Source organism: Pan troglodytes, chromosome 18, assembly GCF_028858775.2.
Source record: "Pan troglodytes isolate AG18354 chromosome 18, NHGRI_mPanTro3-v2.0_pri, whole genome shotgun sequence".
NCBI lineage: Eukaryota > Metazoa > Chordata > Mammalia > Primates > Hominidae > Pan > Pan troglodytes.
In genome coordinates this window covers 81546329-81563765 of record NC_072416.2, presented here as the reverse complement: position 1 = coordinate 81563765, position 17437 = coordinate 81546329, and the positions used below count along the sequence as shown (strand labels likewise).

The following is a 17437-nucleotide window of genomic DNA, read 5'->3' as shown; positions in this document are numbered from 1 at the left end:
AAGTTACACATCATTCTACTGGTTATGAGTGAGTCCTTGATCCACTGAGATCCAAGAGGATGAGACAAAGTCCCCATATCTCAATGAAAGAAGTGTCGAGGTCACATTGAAGAAGACCATGTGGGATGGGAGAGAGACATAGTGGTCACATTTGAGAAAGGCCATCTGACAGATGGGAGAAGCTGAAAGGGCTGCAGTAAGCAAATACACTTTGGATGAAAATTTTTCTTAAGATCTATCTTTAGTACACAGATTTCTATGAATTAGCTCCAGTTATATTTATTTTCAACCTTGTCATTACAGAAGTAACATATTTCAAAACACTTGACAGTTTACAAAGTACTCTTAATTGATCATTATAATAAGCCTGCTAATTATTAGGACAAAATATTATCACCCACACTGTTTAGACAAGAAAACTAAGACCCAAATTCTCATAGCCAAAAAAGGAGCATGTTCAGGATCTGAGTCCAGAATTAACTGTTCTTTCTACAGAAACAAACCATCTATTGAAACATGCCATGGCAATGAAAAATCACAATTTATGGTCTGATGGTCTTTGTATCCTTTTTAGGATATAAAGCATTTGAATGGTCTATGGCTTTGAGTGTTAGCTGCATCATTTATATGAGAATATGAAACAGCCATTGTTTTAAATAGCATCCATTATGGACTGAACATAAAGACTATTTCCAAATTGCTTCCAACATTTTTTGTCCTATCTCTGCAAATAATTAAGGGTTAGCAACTTTAAAATTAATTCTAGTAGAAGAGCTATGCATCTGGCTTAATGGGCACAATAAATCAATCCCATGAGATAAAATCTATTTTAAGAACTCTTCTGAAAAGGTGCTATTTCAAAGAAGGCATTGTATTATTTTCTCTCTCTTTGGAGCAGCAGTCCAAGCTCTCATATTCCAACCTCTGAGCAACTTTTAGCATCAATTGTGAACATGTTAGAAGTACAAAAATGCATAATCTCAGGCCCCATTCCAGGTCTACTGCCATGAATTGAATGGTGGCTCCCTAAAAGATACCTCTATGTCCTTATCCCTGGAACCTGTGCATGAATCTTATTTGGAAAAAAAGTGGGGGTGTGTCTTTGCAGATGTAATGAAGAATCTCAAGATGAGATGAGACCATCCTCGATTATCTAGGAAGGTCCTAAATCCAATAGCAAATGTCTTTGTAACAGAAAGGCAGAGGGACATTTGAGAAAGAGAAGAGGAGGAGGCCACGTAAAAACAAAGGCAGAGATGAAAATGATGCAGCTGAGGCCATGGAATCCCTGGAGCCACCAGGAGCTGGAAGAGGCAAGGAAGGATCCTCCCCTGGAGCCTTTAAAGGGAGCATGCCTTGGCAACACCTTGATTTTGGCTTCTGGCTTCCAGAAGCTAGAGAATAAGCTTCTGTTGTTTTAAACATCAACATCACAGTGATTTGTTATGGCAGCCCTAGGAAATTAATATACCTAACTGAGTTAGAAACCAGGGTAGTACGCCTAGCAATGAGTACTTAAACAAATCCTCCTGGGGATTCTGATGTACACTCAAGTTTCGGATACACTGGTCTAGAGTAATTGAATAAATGGGATTCTGCTGTACACTCAAGGTTCAGATACACTGGTCTAGAGTAATTGAATTGTGGCTGGCTGAAGACATGGGTATTTTTTCCCCAGGACAGCAGAAGCCTCCCCTGGACCTGCAAATAGACCAGTGCAGGCATTGAACATCTGGGGCAAGACTAGAGTCTCCCAGCAGGTAAGTAAATTGTTCCAGGTCAGTTCTCTATAGCTTTCTCTCTGGGGGATTTCTTCATTTATAACAAATGTTTCTTTAGCTCTATGAATATGGACAGGGCAAACTGCCAGGCACTGCAGTTACAAGTAGGACAAAGATTTGATTCTTGCCATCAAGAGTTCTGCCAAGTCCTGGGAGAAACAGGACAAGGAGATACAGAGATAAACAACTCCATCTTTAGTTTCACATAGGCATAATGTCTTTGAAACACACTCCGATAACTTATCAAATAAGCAACTCTTCAAGCTTCAAGTGTATCTCTAACTCAATTCCTCCTAAGTATTGGGGTGATATCAGATCAACAACAGCACGCTCTCCTTGCTAAAATACCAGATGCTGTTTTCCAGCGAATAATGCATCTTTCTTCTCTCCCCCATGCTCATCTTCCTTACAGATTAGTCTGCATATCAAGAACAACTAGACCTTATAAAAGTCACAACAGAGCAGAGGGATGTTTGCCTGTAAATGTACACTTTCTAGTGTTTTCTCAAATTAGAGCATCTGAGGGTATCTTGAGAGAAATCAAATGCACCAAGACAAAGTGAGCACATACCTTGGCTTCCATAGCTGGTGAGAAATACCCTCTCCTTTCCATCGAAGGGTTGAACTTCTTGACTGGTTTAAATTCAGTATAATGGTGGTGGTTTGTCTTAGATTAAGAGGGTGTATCTCCTCATAATCAAAGTGAGAAATGTACTACTGTGACCCTCAAAGGCCTTGGGGAAACACAACTTGGTGAGAGAGGTGTATCCCCAAAGAAGGAGGGGTTGCCCACGGCCGAGGAGGGACATGCTGGGGAGTAGGGGTAAGGGGGCGGGGGTGAGATCAGGAAAGCCAGGAGAAAGGGCCAGAGCGAGGACATAGATCACAGCTGCAGGCTTTTTAGCCAAGGCTGCTTGGCTTCCCAATTCTGCACCACCACTAGTAGCTGTGTAACCATGGGCAAGTTATCTGATTTCATAGAGCCTCAGCTTCCTCAACTGGAACCTGGGACAATGATAGAAGCTACCTGAAAGGGTCATTGTGAGAATTAAAAATGTGAAACCATGAAAAATGCTACTGACAAAGTCTGGTAACACATGTTTTGTGTCTCCCAGTCTCCCCCTACTCCTGCTCCTCCCCTAATGTTCCTATCATCATCATCATCATTTGTGATGAATCTCATATCCTTGCAGCCCCAGGCTTTAAATCTGATTCTCCTCCTTCAATTACTGCTTATCTTCAGAAAAGCCATGCACCTCACGAACGTCACCTGTCAGTGGCCACCCTACCTTGATCTTGCTGGTGGGTGAGGATGAGAGAGTTCATGTAAAGCCAATATAGAGCTTAACCCTTCAGGGACATAAAATTTAAAGTACCACCATAGTTCAAAATAAGGTCATTATGATGCAAAAAAGAGGAGAAGGGTTTTAAAGGAAGGAGGTCAGCCAGGCAACAGAGAGGAAAGAGGGACTCCTGGCTGCCTTCCAAATCTCCTGGAAGTGAGAGGATAGAATTACATGACACATGGCATATAAAGATCATTAATTCACTTTGCTTACTCAATAGCTGATCATTGACATTCATGTGCCAGACACAGTGTTTTATCATACTCTGAACAATCCTAGGAGGTAGAGAATGGATTACCCCCATTTTATAGCTCATAAAACTGATGTTCAACAAGGTGAAACACAATAGCAAAGGCATGGAATCAACCTAAGTGCCCATCAACGATAGACTGGATAAACAAATTCTAGTATGTATACACCACGGAATACTATGCAGCCATAAAAAGGAATGAGATCATGTCCTTTGCAGAGACATGGACAGAACTGGAGGCCATTATCCTTAGCAAACTAACACAGGAACAGAAAACCAAATACCACATGTTCCCACTCATAGTGGGAGCTAAATGATGAGAACACATGGACACATAGAGGGGAACAACACACACCAGGAGGGTGGAGGATGGGAGGAGGGAGAGAATCAGGAAAAATAACTAGTGAATATTAGGCTTAATGTGTGGGTGATGAGATAATCTGTACAACAACTCCCCTTGACACACGTTTACCTATGTAACAAACCTACACATCCTGTGCAGGTACTCCTCAACTTAAAAGTTAAAAAGAAGAACAGAAAGGTGAAATAACTTCCCATGGTCACAAAGAAATTAATTAGAATTCAGGTTTCAGCCGCCTTCAGTTTCAACCACTATGTGATATCTACCCTGTGGTGACCACCGGCTGTAGCCTGCTATCACTACTGACCTACATCTATATTCTACCACCTTTGAGCAATGACCAGGCTGAAGGAAAACTTCAACACTTCAATGTCAACCCTTCAATGTGGGAGGGTTGGGGAGAGCCTCTTCTGGAAGAGTAATAGTTGTACCTTGCACTCCTGGCCTCCAGGAGGTCAAACCTAGTAGCTGGAAGAAGAAGCCACTTTGAAAGGAGTTAACTTCTTGGTATCAAACCTTCCAGACATCACTGATGGAAATGACAGGATGACCACTGGCAAACAGGACCTCCCAGAAGAACTCGGATGTCTAATTGATGATCACTAGGAGCCTTGAGTATTTGATCTTCCTTGACTTTTTTTTTTTTTTTTGAGACAGAGTCTCACTCTGTCTCCCAGGCTAGAGTGCAGTGGCACAATCTTGGCTCACTGCCACCTCCGCCTCCTAGGTTCCAGTGATTCTCCTGCCTCAGCCTCCCAAGTAGCTGGGATTACAGACACATGCCACCACACCCAGCTATTTTTTTTTTTTTTTTTTTTGAGATGGAGTCTCGCTCTGTCGTCCAGGCTGGAGTGCAATGGCACGATCTCGGCTCACTGCAACCTCTGCCTCCCGGGTTCAGGCAATTCTCTTGTCTCAGGCTCCCAAGTACCTGGGATTACAGGTGCCCGCCACCATGCCCAGCAAATTTTTGCATTTTTAGTAGAGACGGGATTTCACCATGTTGGCCAGGCTGGTTTCGAACACCTGACCACAGGTGATCCGCCTGTCTTGGCCTCCCAGAGTGCTGGGATTACAGGCATGAGCCACTGTGCCTGGCCCTTCCTTGACTTTTCTTTCTCTTGAACCACACACACCATCCATCAGCAAATCAGTCAGCCCTTTCAAACCCCTGCGGATACTAACCATTTCTCATCCCTCCATTGCTACCAGTCTGGCTCAATCCACCTATGTAACTGTCCTAACCTCCTCAGTGGCTGCCTTGCTTTTGTTCTCATCCACTTTGATCTCTTCCAGACACTAGCAAGGGAGGTCCTATAAAATGAAAGTCAGGTCATGTCACGCTTCTGCTCAAAACCTTGGTGGCTCACCATTCCTTGTGAGTAAACGCTGGGTTCTTTACTACGCCTGCACAGTTGGATGTGATCTGCTACCCCTGCTTCTGCTCCCCTTCTCACTTTATTTCATCCATCCCACGTCCTTACACTTCCTCCAGTACACCACACGTGTGCCTGCCTCAGGGACTTTGCATGTGCTGTTGCCTCTGTCTGGCCTGCTGTCCCTCCAGTTATCCACGTGGCTCACTCTCTCACCTCTTTCAGGCTGTGTTCAAATATTGCTTTCCCAGACAAGCAGCTTTCCTCGAGCACGCGATTGAAAACTGCACCCCTGCCACTCTCACTTCAGTACTGTTCACTCTTTTTTGTTTTTTTTTTTTTAAACTTTTAGGTTCAGGGGTACGTGTGCAGTTTTGCTATATAGGTAAACTTGTGTCATGGGGGTTTCATGTACAGATTATTTCCTCACCAAAGTACTAAGCCTAGTAACCAATAGTTATTTTTTTCTGCTCCTCTCCCTCCTCCCAACCTCCACCCTCATGTAGGACCCAGTGTTCATTGTTGCCTTCTGTGTCCATGTGTTCTCATCATTTAGCTCCCACTTAAGAGAACATGCGGTATTTGGATTTCTGTTCCTGCCTTAGTTTGCTAAGGATAATGACCTCCAGGTCCATCCATGTTCCTGCACAGGACATGATCTTGTTCTTTTTTATGGCTGCATAGTATTCTATGTTCCTCTTCATGCTTGTTTCTCTCTATAGTTCTCATTGCCTAATATATTCTACGTTTACTGTGTGTCTCCCTCCACTAGGGGGAGAACATGTACTCCCTGAGGCCAGAAGCCTGGCATTGTTTGTTAAATGAATGAATAAATAAATGCATACATTGTGGGCTGAGCCTGGTTCCTTGACCAGGGGATTCATTCATTGAATGAATGATTCAATTCAATGAATGAATTATTCAATTCAATGAATGAATGATTCAATTCAATGAATGAATTATTCAATTCAATGAATGAATGATTCAATTCAATGAATGAATGATTCAACTGAATTGAATGAATGATTGATTCGATTAAATTCATTCATTCTTTCAGTAGAGACACAATTGCAATAACATGTATGTCTATGTCTCCTCCGCACAAAACTGTGTGCTGGGGATTGGTGGCTTAGCAGCTGCCCTGGTTCCTGGCAGCCATGGCACGTCAGTAAAGATGAACTTTGTTTCTGAGTCACTGGACTCGGGCAGCAGATTGTGACAGAAATTCTGGGCTGGCTTCTCATGACATCTCTAGGGAAAGGATCACTTTAGCTCTATCCTGAGCCAGTCATCCATCATCATAAACAAGCATGCATGCTCAGAAATGTCCCTCTGCAGTAACTGCACGTTCCCACAGCCCTTCCTGGAGGCAAGAACAATATTTCCATGAGAATGCTTCCTTTCCCACACCATAAAAACCAGTGCAGAGCCAAATGCCTCTGCCCACCCAAAGGTGGCATTTCCATGGGCACCCCTTGGCATCAGTTTAGCACCAGCTCTGGGTGACATGGTCTCAGGGAATAGCCCCAGATGTATCCCTGGGGACACTTTATCTAGATATTGGTGACACTTTGTTTTTGCTTTAAATAGTATTTATCTATGTATTTATTCTGGCAGGGAACTGTCTCTGGCCCTTGAAAGGGCTATTGGCAGGTCTGAATTCCCAGGCCTGGGCACCCACACCCCATCACCCTCCATCTATGCCCTCCCCTGAGCCTCTCCCCTCCCAGCTTCCTTCCAGCTCTTCACTCTCTCTCCTCCAGCCTCTTTCCTGACCCAGATTCCCAACATTCTTCAGGGGCAGCTCAGGCCCACCTCCTTCTAGAAGCTACCTCCATCCTCCACCGAGATTTTCCTTTTTCTACTTCCTACATAATTTAAAGATGGCACCGCATAATTTAGCGTGTAATTACAGAAGCTCTGACACTGTGATTCTGCCTCGTGCGCTGGTTCTGTCTTTGAAGCTGACTGTACTCCCAGTGTGTTTTGTTGTTTTATATCACAGCTTAGGGCTTGGTCTGGGGAAGACGTGGTCCCAGATGAGGGCTTGGAACTGCTGAGAGAGAACTGTCAGTGCCTTCTGTGTGCACACCTAAGACAGAGGAAATATTCATTCCTGTGATGTTCTTACTGTGAGTGCTCACGAAGAAACAGTTTTGGAACTCTATCGGGGAGTCATTACGATGATAATTGAGGTTCTAGAATCTAATTATTTCTCTAAAATCCATGAAATAGCACTCAGAATCTTAGCTCATTGCTGTGAAGCACTTATTCGTGATAATTTTAGGAACAATCATAAATAATATACAATATAAGTTATATATAATAGCCAGCATTCATTTAGTACTTACAGCTCGTGAGGCACGGCGCTAAGGAGGCTTTAAGATTGCAGCTGTTATTTAACCTCCTCCATGCACCCATATCACAGATGAGGAAACTGAGGCTGGGGGGTTGTGGGCTTGCCCAGGGCCACGAAGCTATGAGGCAGTGGGGCCAGGATGGGAATTGAGGCTACCGAAGTCATTCAAGGCAGGGTTAGCAGAAGATCAAGTGCATAGGGGGTGTGCTTTCGAAGTGCGAGGGGGCGATTTTTGAGTGTCACAATAATCGGGAGTGTTACTGGCATTTAGTGGAAGGTGACAATTAGGTGTTAGACACCCCATGATGCATGGAGCTCCTGACTACATAGAGTTGCCCCACATACATTTCGAATGACCCTGATAAACAGTCTTTGGGTGGGGGAGAAAAAAAATCTTGTTTATCTGAGTCTAGAACCCAACTCGATTTTACACTCAAACCCCAAATATTTTTGTACAGATGAACATATTCCACACATCATCACAATGCAGCCCCTGTGTCAAAAGAGGTGATCTTGTGTTTTGTTTGGTTCAGAATCTCACCAATTCTGGAAAATTGCCTAACCAATGGCAATACTGAACGTCACTCGGGTGACAATGCAAAACAGACCTGTGTTCGTCTGCATGGCAGCTGATGCAATGTGTTGGTGGTGACCCTGTGTGAGGATACTCTGGCGGGACCACTTCATTATGTTTTCCAGGGGGGTTGCGCCAGAGTATTTGCATTTGCATATTTACCTAGACCTCCTATTGTAAATTAGTTGTTCCTTTATAGTATAATTGGGGCTTACTATTATCATTATTTTAAATGTGTGGCTGGCACGGTGGCTCATGCCTGTAATCCCAGCACTTTGGGAGGCTGAGGCGGGCGGATCACGAGGTCAGGAGTTCGAGACCAGCTGGGCCAACATGGTGAAACCCCGTCTCTACGAAAAATACAAAAATTAGCTGGGCGTGGTGGTAGGCACCTGTAATCCCAGCTACTCGGGAGGCTGAGGCAGGAGAATCGTTTGAACCCGGGAGGCGGAGGTTGCAGTAAGTCAAGATCATGCTATTGTAGTCCATCCTGGGCGACGGGTAAGACGCTGTCTCAAAAAAAAAAAAAAAAGTGTGTAGGCAGGTTAACATCTTATGAATGTCACAGAAGGATACTAAAGAGCATCTTGGGAGATACTTATTGGCCTCTCAGGACCCCCTGGGCAGCAGATGGTGAAGGAGGTTAGAGGCAGCAGAGGTCACTCTGGCCTGAGTCATTGGAACCCATTTGTTCAACCCACCAGTAGATACTGTTTGTTGTACTTTGTATGGTTTGAATCAGCAATTAAATCCTCTGAAAGCTAAGACAAGCAATCCCAAGCACAGGAAGCTGGCCTGCTAAGAGCCAGGCCTCTGCTGAGCCTGACATCAAAGAGGTCAGCTCCAGTGGATTTGACTGGCCTCTGCTCAGTGTCAGGGGGTGACAGCAAATCTTCCCCTGAGTTGAGACTGTTCCTTCTCCTGCTTCAGCTACCTCTGCTGAATAAATATTTTTATTTAATTAAAAAATTAAAAAGCAATGTGGGTGATTCTGATGCATGTCTAAGGTTGAAATGAGCACCGTGAATTGAGTTTTCTTAACTTCCCTGAGCACTAGAATCCATGGAGACAATCCGATCTTGGGCCATGGCTGTTGGGGTGGGGAGACAGTGGGATCAGCAGGACTCCTGGCTTGGAGGCATATTCTTGTTGATAATAGAAACAGCAGTTCCTGTTGATAGTAGGATCACTGTGGGAATGATAATCCCTAATCACATCTCAAAATCACACATTATCTTTAGGCAAGTTAAAAGTCCCTGTGGTTGTTCTCATGGAAAAAAAAAAAAAAGTATTTGTAAACAGAAATGGGATACTGTGTCCAATAAGGTTAAGATCTACTGCTCCAGGGCCCCGGGACTTAACCATACATGGTTCCACCTCCATAGTATCTATGTAAATTATGGCATATGCAGGGTTCGGTTCAGTGATGCTGCATGCTGAGACCACTGCCCACAGGCCATACTAGGAAAGCAGATACTGCTCTGAGCACTGGTACCTCTGAGCCACAGACCCCATAATGTATCCATTCAAAGCTGTATGAAGGGGCTTCGATGAAATTGAGTGTTTCTGAGTTCCTCAGCTCCAAACTCAGGGTCTGAAGATTTTCTGGGGTGCTCCAGGTTTCTTGTATTACCACTGATTTACACATGGCCCAGGACTCAAAGAGATGTGCATTTTTTTTTCTGGGAAAATTACAAGGATAGCTAAGGCCCCAGCTGCAAGCCTAGGACAGAAGCTCCTTCCAACCAAGTTGACTTTCTTATTACCGAATGACTATAAATAAACAGCCGAGCTCAGATCCCATTAGTTAAAGCATTGGAGAGACTCCCAGCTTTGATGATATCAGACCCTGTCTGCATGCAGATGCACAGGGCAATGTTCTTTGTAGATTTAAGGGCCAACTCTTCTTCTGCTGCTGAATGATCTAGGACACCTTTCCTCTCAAACTCAGACTCACCTGGCGAAGTGGAACCAGTTCAGATTCCCAGGCCCCAAACTCTGAAAACTTTAATTCATTGGAGTTTGAGGGGAGTCTTGGAATCTGCATTAAAGAGAATAAACAAAGGCACCCCAGGACACAGCAACAAGCTATGTGACACCATAAGGAAGTGACCAGATAAGTCTAAAAGGTGGGACTATCTGCAGAATAAATGGTCCAGTCCATCAATAAGGCAGCATTATGTGGAGAATAAAATAAAGGGATTGGGGAGGAGAAGAATGTGCTTGTTTATAAAAAACATAAAGGATGGAATAACCAGATCCATCTGGATTGGCTCCTAGTGTAGACAGAACAATTCACTGTAAATGGGAATTCGGGGTCAAATGGGAAAATTATTCTTATAGAAAGATAGAGATTGTTAACTGAGAAAATCAGATTTGAAAATAACGTTATGGTACGATCCCATTTTGGTAAAAAATATACACACACAAACACCTAAAAAAATGCTTATACACTAAAATGTTAAGATACGCTAAAATAACAACTATGGCAATTTTATGGTTTTATATTTTGCATATCTGACTTTTTAAAATTCTTACAATAATGTGATTTTTGTAAATTATGTTTCTTTAATTAAAAAATGAAAAGCAATCTGAGTGATTCTGATGCCTACCCAAGTTTGAGAACTAAGTCTTCAAGCCAAGTCTTCTTCATTGACCATTGCCTTAGAATCACTGGGGCACATGTTAAGCTTGTGGATTCTCAGAGCCCTTCCCTGTTGGCTCTGACTGGTTTTAGGGTGGTGCCTGGGAATGGATTTTTCACAAGCATCCTGGTCATTCCTATCATCAGCCAAGGTTGAAAACTGTGCTTTACACCAACGCTTCTCCCACCTTATGAGCACACAGATCACCTGTGGATCTTATTAAACAGCAGATTCTGATTCAGTAGGTCTGGGCTGAGCTTTAGATTCTGAATTTCTAAGAAGCACCCAGGTGAGGTTAATGTAGCTGTATCCATGGCCATCCTGGGGAGCAAGTATGGAGAGGGTGGTGGAGAGATAGAAGGGGACTCTCAGCATACTACACACACCTGCTGTGCCCTTGGAAATATATGGCTTTACAATGGAGACAATCTGGATGGGGTACACCAATGCAGGGCCTAAAGTGGCCATGCAGAGATTGGTAAATCAGCATCATGGGAAGAGTTCAAGGCAATAGGGTGTGGTGAGGACTGTAGCTGCCATGATTCAAACAGGCAGCTGCTCCTCAGCTCCTGCCCATGGTGCCACCTCCAAACACTTGTCCAATATCATCAAATCTCGTTGATCAAAAAAAGCCAGAAATGTGATTTTTTTGAGACAGGATCTTACTGTTGGCCAAGCTGGAGTGCAGTGGTACAATCACGACTCAATGTAGCCTCGACTTTCTGGGTCCAAGCGATCCTCCCACCTCAGCCTCCCAAGTAGTTGGGACTACAGGCATTACCACCACGCCTGGCTAACTTTTTTTTTTTTTTTTTTTTTTTTTTTTTAGAGAGAGGGTTACTCCATGTTGCCCAGGCTGGTCTCCAACTCCTGGACTTAAGCCTGCTTTTGCCTCCCAAAGTGCTGAGATCACAGCCATAAGCCACCATGCCTAGCCCAGAAATGTGATTCTTAAATCTTATAAAACACTGCACAGTCCAAACAACAATAAAAAACCTGCCAGCCAAGTACAGCCTCAGGGTGTCAATGCCGGATTCTTGGTCTCTGTCAGAGTAGGTGTCATGTCTAGGAGGTCTTTTACCCCAGTCCTGATAACTGAAACCCAATGAGTCTATAAGACAAAGGTTAACCAAAGGTAATTCTTGCCAACAGAGAAAGTAAAAACCTAGCACAACAGAAATTCTTAATACTCAACTCCTTTGTGTTAAAATGAGCGTAATGAAAATTAACTCAAACTAGCACTTGGACATGCTGTGTAAACACTGCAAACCAAGGCAAAGAAAGAGACAGCAAGGGGAAAGTGCCAGGGGGGCTGCTGTAGGAGCCAGTGGCATCCTAAGATGGTCACATATTAAGAGCCTCTTCTCACTGGTCCCCACTGTCCACTTCGCCATTCATAAGGCAGACATTCTCAACCATGTCCAAGACTTGCCCTGAGCTAAACTTCTAGAGATTTGCAAGAAAAACTTATCAAAGCACCACAAGAAGCTAATTTTGTAGCTCTTAATGAATCCCATTTACATTTTTTCAGTTCTTTGATTTCTGAGCACTATTTAAGGGAGGAGGTTTGTTCAGTTCATTTACTTTAAATTTTTAACTGTCCAGGGTGACAATCCTCCGTGTATAATTTCCCTCCTGTGCCCAAATCGATAAAATGCACCCAAGAGCTAATATCCATTTTGAGCTCCACTGAGGCCCAATACCTTCTGGAATCACAGTGACTTGGAAAATAGTAAACAACTAGAAGTGAGTCGAAACCTGCTGCAGGCAATTAGTTCTCAGTGGAGAATAAGAACTTTCCAGTTCACATCTTAAGCCTTCTTCCTGCAGAAGAAATAACAGCCCTTAAGTTGAGGAATGCTAGGGAGGATCAAATATGGCATCTCAAGTCAGCATAAGAATGGGTACCATGCCTCCTCCTCCTCCTTCTCACATATAGTATTCTTGGATAAGTTCCCGGGGCAGACATTGTAACTTCGTTGACCTAACACTCATTTCTGGCCCCTGTTTTCCTCCCCTGCCTCTATAATAGAGTCTATGAATACAAGTATTTAATTTTCCAAACTTCCCTTGTCACTAAGGATGGGCATATAACACAATTCTGGCTAAGAAAATGTAGGCGAAAGTCTCTTGCAGCAGTGAGCTAAAGATGATGTTTCAGGGAAACTTTGGCTTTCTAGATGCAATGGAAAAGGGGGGGTGGACCTTACTTCTTCCCCTTATCTCTTCCTTAAATACAGAAGTGATGACTAGGGCAGAGGCAGCTGTCTTGCAGAAAAGGCTAAGAGAATCACAGTGGGGACATCCCTGACATCATCATGATGTTGAATCAATACCAGCAGCCACCAAACATCCCCCAAACTGTTTAAGCCACCATGGTTAGATTTTCTTTTACTTGCAGTCAAAACTAATTGTATGATGGAAAATTCCTCATCAAGTTAAATGAAGATAGAACCTCTTACCTTAAATGAAGTGACCACACAGAGCAAGGGTAGCACATTTCACTGTAGCTTACCTGCCACCTGGAGTCCTCAAGTAGGGTGGGTAATACTATCCACGTATAGGTGGAACTGAAAAATCCCACTTATTTTGAACCAACACCTCTTTTATATATGGCTTTTAGTATCATCCTAGAAGAGCATACATCAAAAATATAGTTGCTTCCATTTAAGGCAGTTTTTACTCTCAAGTCTCAGCTTGAGCCATGGGAAGAAAGCTGGGTCAGTGACCAGGTGTCTCTAATAATAGCGCTGCCCCCAACATTCCAGCATCCTGGGAAGCCTATCCCTTTGTGGCCAATGTCCTGATGCTGGTTTTGTCTGGTGGATTCTGATGCTGGATTCGGTCAAGAGATCGTGGCCACACATCTTTTCTCCATGTGGCTCTGGGCTGGTTAATTCTTGTCATAGTGAAGGTTTCCATGGGATTCTGAATTCAGCACCACTTCAAATAAAACAGCAGCTCATGTTTCCTCAACAGCGACATGTTTCTAACTACTTAATCCACACAACTCTATGAGGTTGGTACTGTTGTTTACTCTATTTTCAGATGAGGAAACTGAGACAGAGAACGTTGAAGTGTTTGTCCAAGCACCCATAGCTACAAATGGAGATGCTGGTTCTAGAATATAGGGCTGGCTATGGTCATAGTTCATATTCCATAGCATTATGATAAACTACATTGTGATAACCACCCAAAGTAGCTTCAGATGGGATCAGGCCCAGGTGAGAGAGCAGTCAGTACATTGGCCTGTCAGTTTTTTCTTTCATTTTCTCAGCCCCAAAACGAGATAGTGGGACATGCCGGGAATCTTTAGTATTCACCAAAGATTCCATTTGGTGAATGTGAGGAGGTTCCCATATATTCTCCAGCCTCTCCTGTAGTTATGCTGGGGCCACATGACTAGTATTGGTCACTGGACTGAAAACAGATGTGATGAGTTTCATTCTTGGGCTGAGCAAAGAGCTGAATGTCACCTCAATCCCTTTTCCTATGCCATAGGTGACCATAGAGACCCCATGTTCTAGAGTAACTACAAGATGAAGGAGCCCTATTTGCGTTAGACATTTTGTTATAAATAAGTTATTTTAATTTATTAAGACACTGAGATTATGGGATTTTCTTGTTACTGCAGCCTAGCTGAGCTTACTCTGACTATTAAGATGGGCCTCTGAAAAGTGATCAGGCCACCTTGCCTATAGCAATCTTGCAAAGAAAGAAATTATAATCTGGAAGCTATTCTACTGGGAGATTCATTTATCACTGGGGTTATTCTGCATCCAAATCATAACATGCCTTAGCTGCCTAATGAGGCAGACAGTTTCTTAGAATTAACATGAAGATCTTACTTGCCTTACAAAAACTGGTACTATTTAATGGAAACAATGATTCTCTTTCATGGACTACTACCTCCAGCTGATGCCTCTCAAGAATTTTTTACTTTGGTCCCTTATTTTTATAGGATGAAATGTTTGCAAAAAATATATATGTATAAGCATCCACCTGCTAATGCATGCAATTTCATGACCCATTACATTTTCCATACAAATGCAGAGACAGTAGGGGCCGCCTGTGCTGGGAGCTGGCTGCTGTTTGCCTACCACGTTTGTTTGAAAGAGGGCCAGGAGAGCTTATTTGAGATAAAAATATACATTGGTGCCTTAAAATACTTACTGAGCATATACTATGTACAAAATACTTTCCTAGAAGTTGGACATACCATGTTACACATGACAACTCATGAGACTTGTATATAATAGATGGAAATAACTTTGGAAAGGACAGGTGGATTTATTTGAGGGTACTTAGAGAATCTAAAAGCCAAGCGTATGCCTGAAGAGTGACACAGGAAAGATTCATCATGAGTCCACATTGATGCACATGAGGCCTTTTGCCATGTGGCCCTGCACACCTATCTAGCCTCCTCTTCACCACTCTCCCCTCTCCATACCCTCGGATCCCATGCTGCTGACCCACATGCAAGTGTCAGAGTGACCAGGCTCTCTTCCTCCATGCCTTTGGCAGAACCATTCCTTCTGCTTGTGTTCCCACAGGGTGTTTACCTTGCTGATGCTTCTATGCCCTTGGGGCAGCTCAAGGTGTTGATTCCTGCAGAAAGCCTCTTTGCATTACCTCTTGTAATAAGCCTCTTGGCTTCACCCTTGATCCTATTGTTCTGTCCATAAATTCGCCTTGGTAGTCTATTTCCTTCTTTCACTGGCCTGGGGGAGTTGGAGGGAAGAAAGGAAGGACCAGTGCCTGCTGGTAGCCTGGGATATGGGGCTCTGGGAAGTCAGGCAGAGGTGGCAGTCAGAAGAGATGGCTGGCATGGTTGAGAGGCTGGTTACATCATGTGATTTCATCAAATCAATTAGTAGATATATTGAGAATAATAATAGGTTTCTCACTATTGCAGAAGGTATTGATAAACACGAAAGGTAGGAGGGCTAGAAAAACCCTTAGATATTAGATTGGAATTGGAGATATCAGTTTGAACTTGTGTTTTAAATTTAATGTATGAACAATGCAGAGAGATACAGTAGTTGTAGACATATGTGCAAGCATGTATAAATGAGTACATATAGATGTACCCATGTGTATATATGTATACACCCATATATGTGTACGTATATTTGTGTGCATGTATATATGTATATATATGTGTGTGTCTGTATCCTTGCTCTGTCTGCCGAAAGGACCTAGCAGCAGTGACACTCCAGCAGCCACAAGCTCACCAAATACCCAGACACTGATTTCTAAAGACCACCCTCCATGAAAAGAAACCAAGGTTCCTTGAGGAAGTCACTCAATCCAGGGTTGGGGAGGAAGGTACAACATGAGTTCAGAATATCTCGTTGTATAAGAAAGTAAGTGGTAAAAATAAATGAGGAATTATCAAAAGCCCCAGGCTCCCCCTGGCAAAATATGACACAATTTAAGCACAGCATTAAAATAGAAAGACAGCAAAAGAAAACAACCCAAAGAACATAATTAAAACCCCATGAGTCCATTCTGATATAAAAAATAAATGAATGAATATATTAATGGGAGAAGAGGAAAAACTCTTCCTTGCAGTAGAATGCCAACTAAAAATGTACAAGGAGCCATGGAAAAAGGAAATCACTCCACACCATCAGGGCAGATGCTCAGCTAAGAACTGGCAGGTGAGTCAAGGCTTGTGAGTTGAGGTCTCATGAGAGCAGCATATCACAAGATCGATGATCTGGAATATCTTGCTGCAAATTTGATTATAAAGGGGAAAATTGTGACTTTTTTGGGAGGAAACCTGAGGATGTTGACATGACCAGGTGAAAGAGGCTAACATTCCTGAGGCTTGGGCAGGGTTGGCTGTGTGTGCCCCAGCAGGTGGAACACTGATAACATGGCATCATTTCTGTGGTTTTTCTCCCCAGAATGTATGACCTGAAACTGGTCCCGAGGAAACATCAGATGGACCACGTTGAGCATCACACTGCAGAATGTAGGGCTGCATTCTTCCAAACTGTTGGGATGGTGAAAGTCAGGGAAAGACTGAGGAATTGCTCCAAACTGGGGCAGACTGCAAAGATGTGACAATTAAATGCAACGTGTAACTCGGGGTTTCTGCACTTTAGCTCTTTCAAGATTTTTGACTGGATAATTCTTGGGGTTTGTCTTGCACATTGCACGGTGTCTGGCATCATCTCTGGTGTCTAAGCCCTAGATGCCAATACCAATCCCCACTTGTGTGATCAAATGTTTCCAGACATTACCAAATGTACCATGGGCGGGGTCAGAGGGGAGTGCAAAGTCAGCTCCAGATGAGAACCATTGGTGTAACTGGATGGAATCCTGGGCCAGATATGAAAAAGAGACATCACTGGGACAGCTGGACAGATCTGAGGTTAATGAATATTTCTCACTGTTGCAGAAGGTATTTTTAAGAAGGGAAAGGTAGGAGGGCTAGAAAAACCCTGAATGGGGTGTGGAGATTGGACATTGCATCAAGGTATTGATGCACTGGGTTTTGTTTCAGTGCTGATTTCTTGACTTGTGGGCTTGCATGGTGGTTATGCAAGAGGGTGTACTTTGGGAGGCAGATATGATGGAGCACTGAGGGTTGAAGGGACATCACATAGATACATACATAGGGAGATAGAGTGTACGCAGTGAAATGTGAATAGCTGGGGATCAGCCTGAGGGGGTATGGGAGTTCTTTGTTCTGTTCTTGCAACTTTTCTGTACATTTAAAATAACCCCAAAATAA

The 17437-nt window shown here is 43.3% G+C and overlaps 1 protein-coding gene and 1 long non-coding RNA gene across 3 annotated transcripts in view; one reads left to right on the top strand and one right to left on the bottom strand.

Annotated features, from left to right (window-relative positions):
- CDH13 (cadherin 13) overlaps positions 1-17437 on the bottom strand; it is a 1164519-nt gene that overhangs the window by 391740 nt on the left and 755342 nt on the right. The window lies entirely within an intron of this gene.
- Positions 13-16791, top strand: LOC112205898 (uncharacterized). The gene is made up of 3 exons (XR_002940032.2): positions 13-196; positions 1679-1760; positions 16605-16791. It is a non-coding gene; the product is annotated as an uncharacterized LOC112205898 (long non-coding RNA).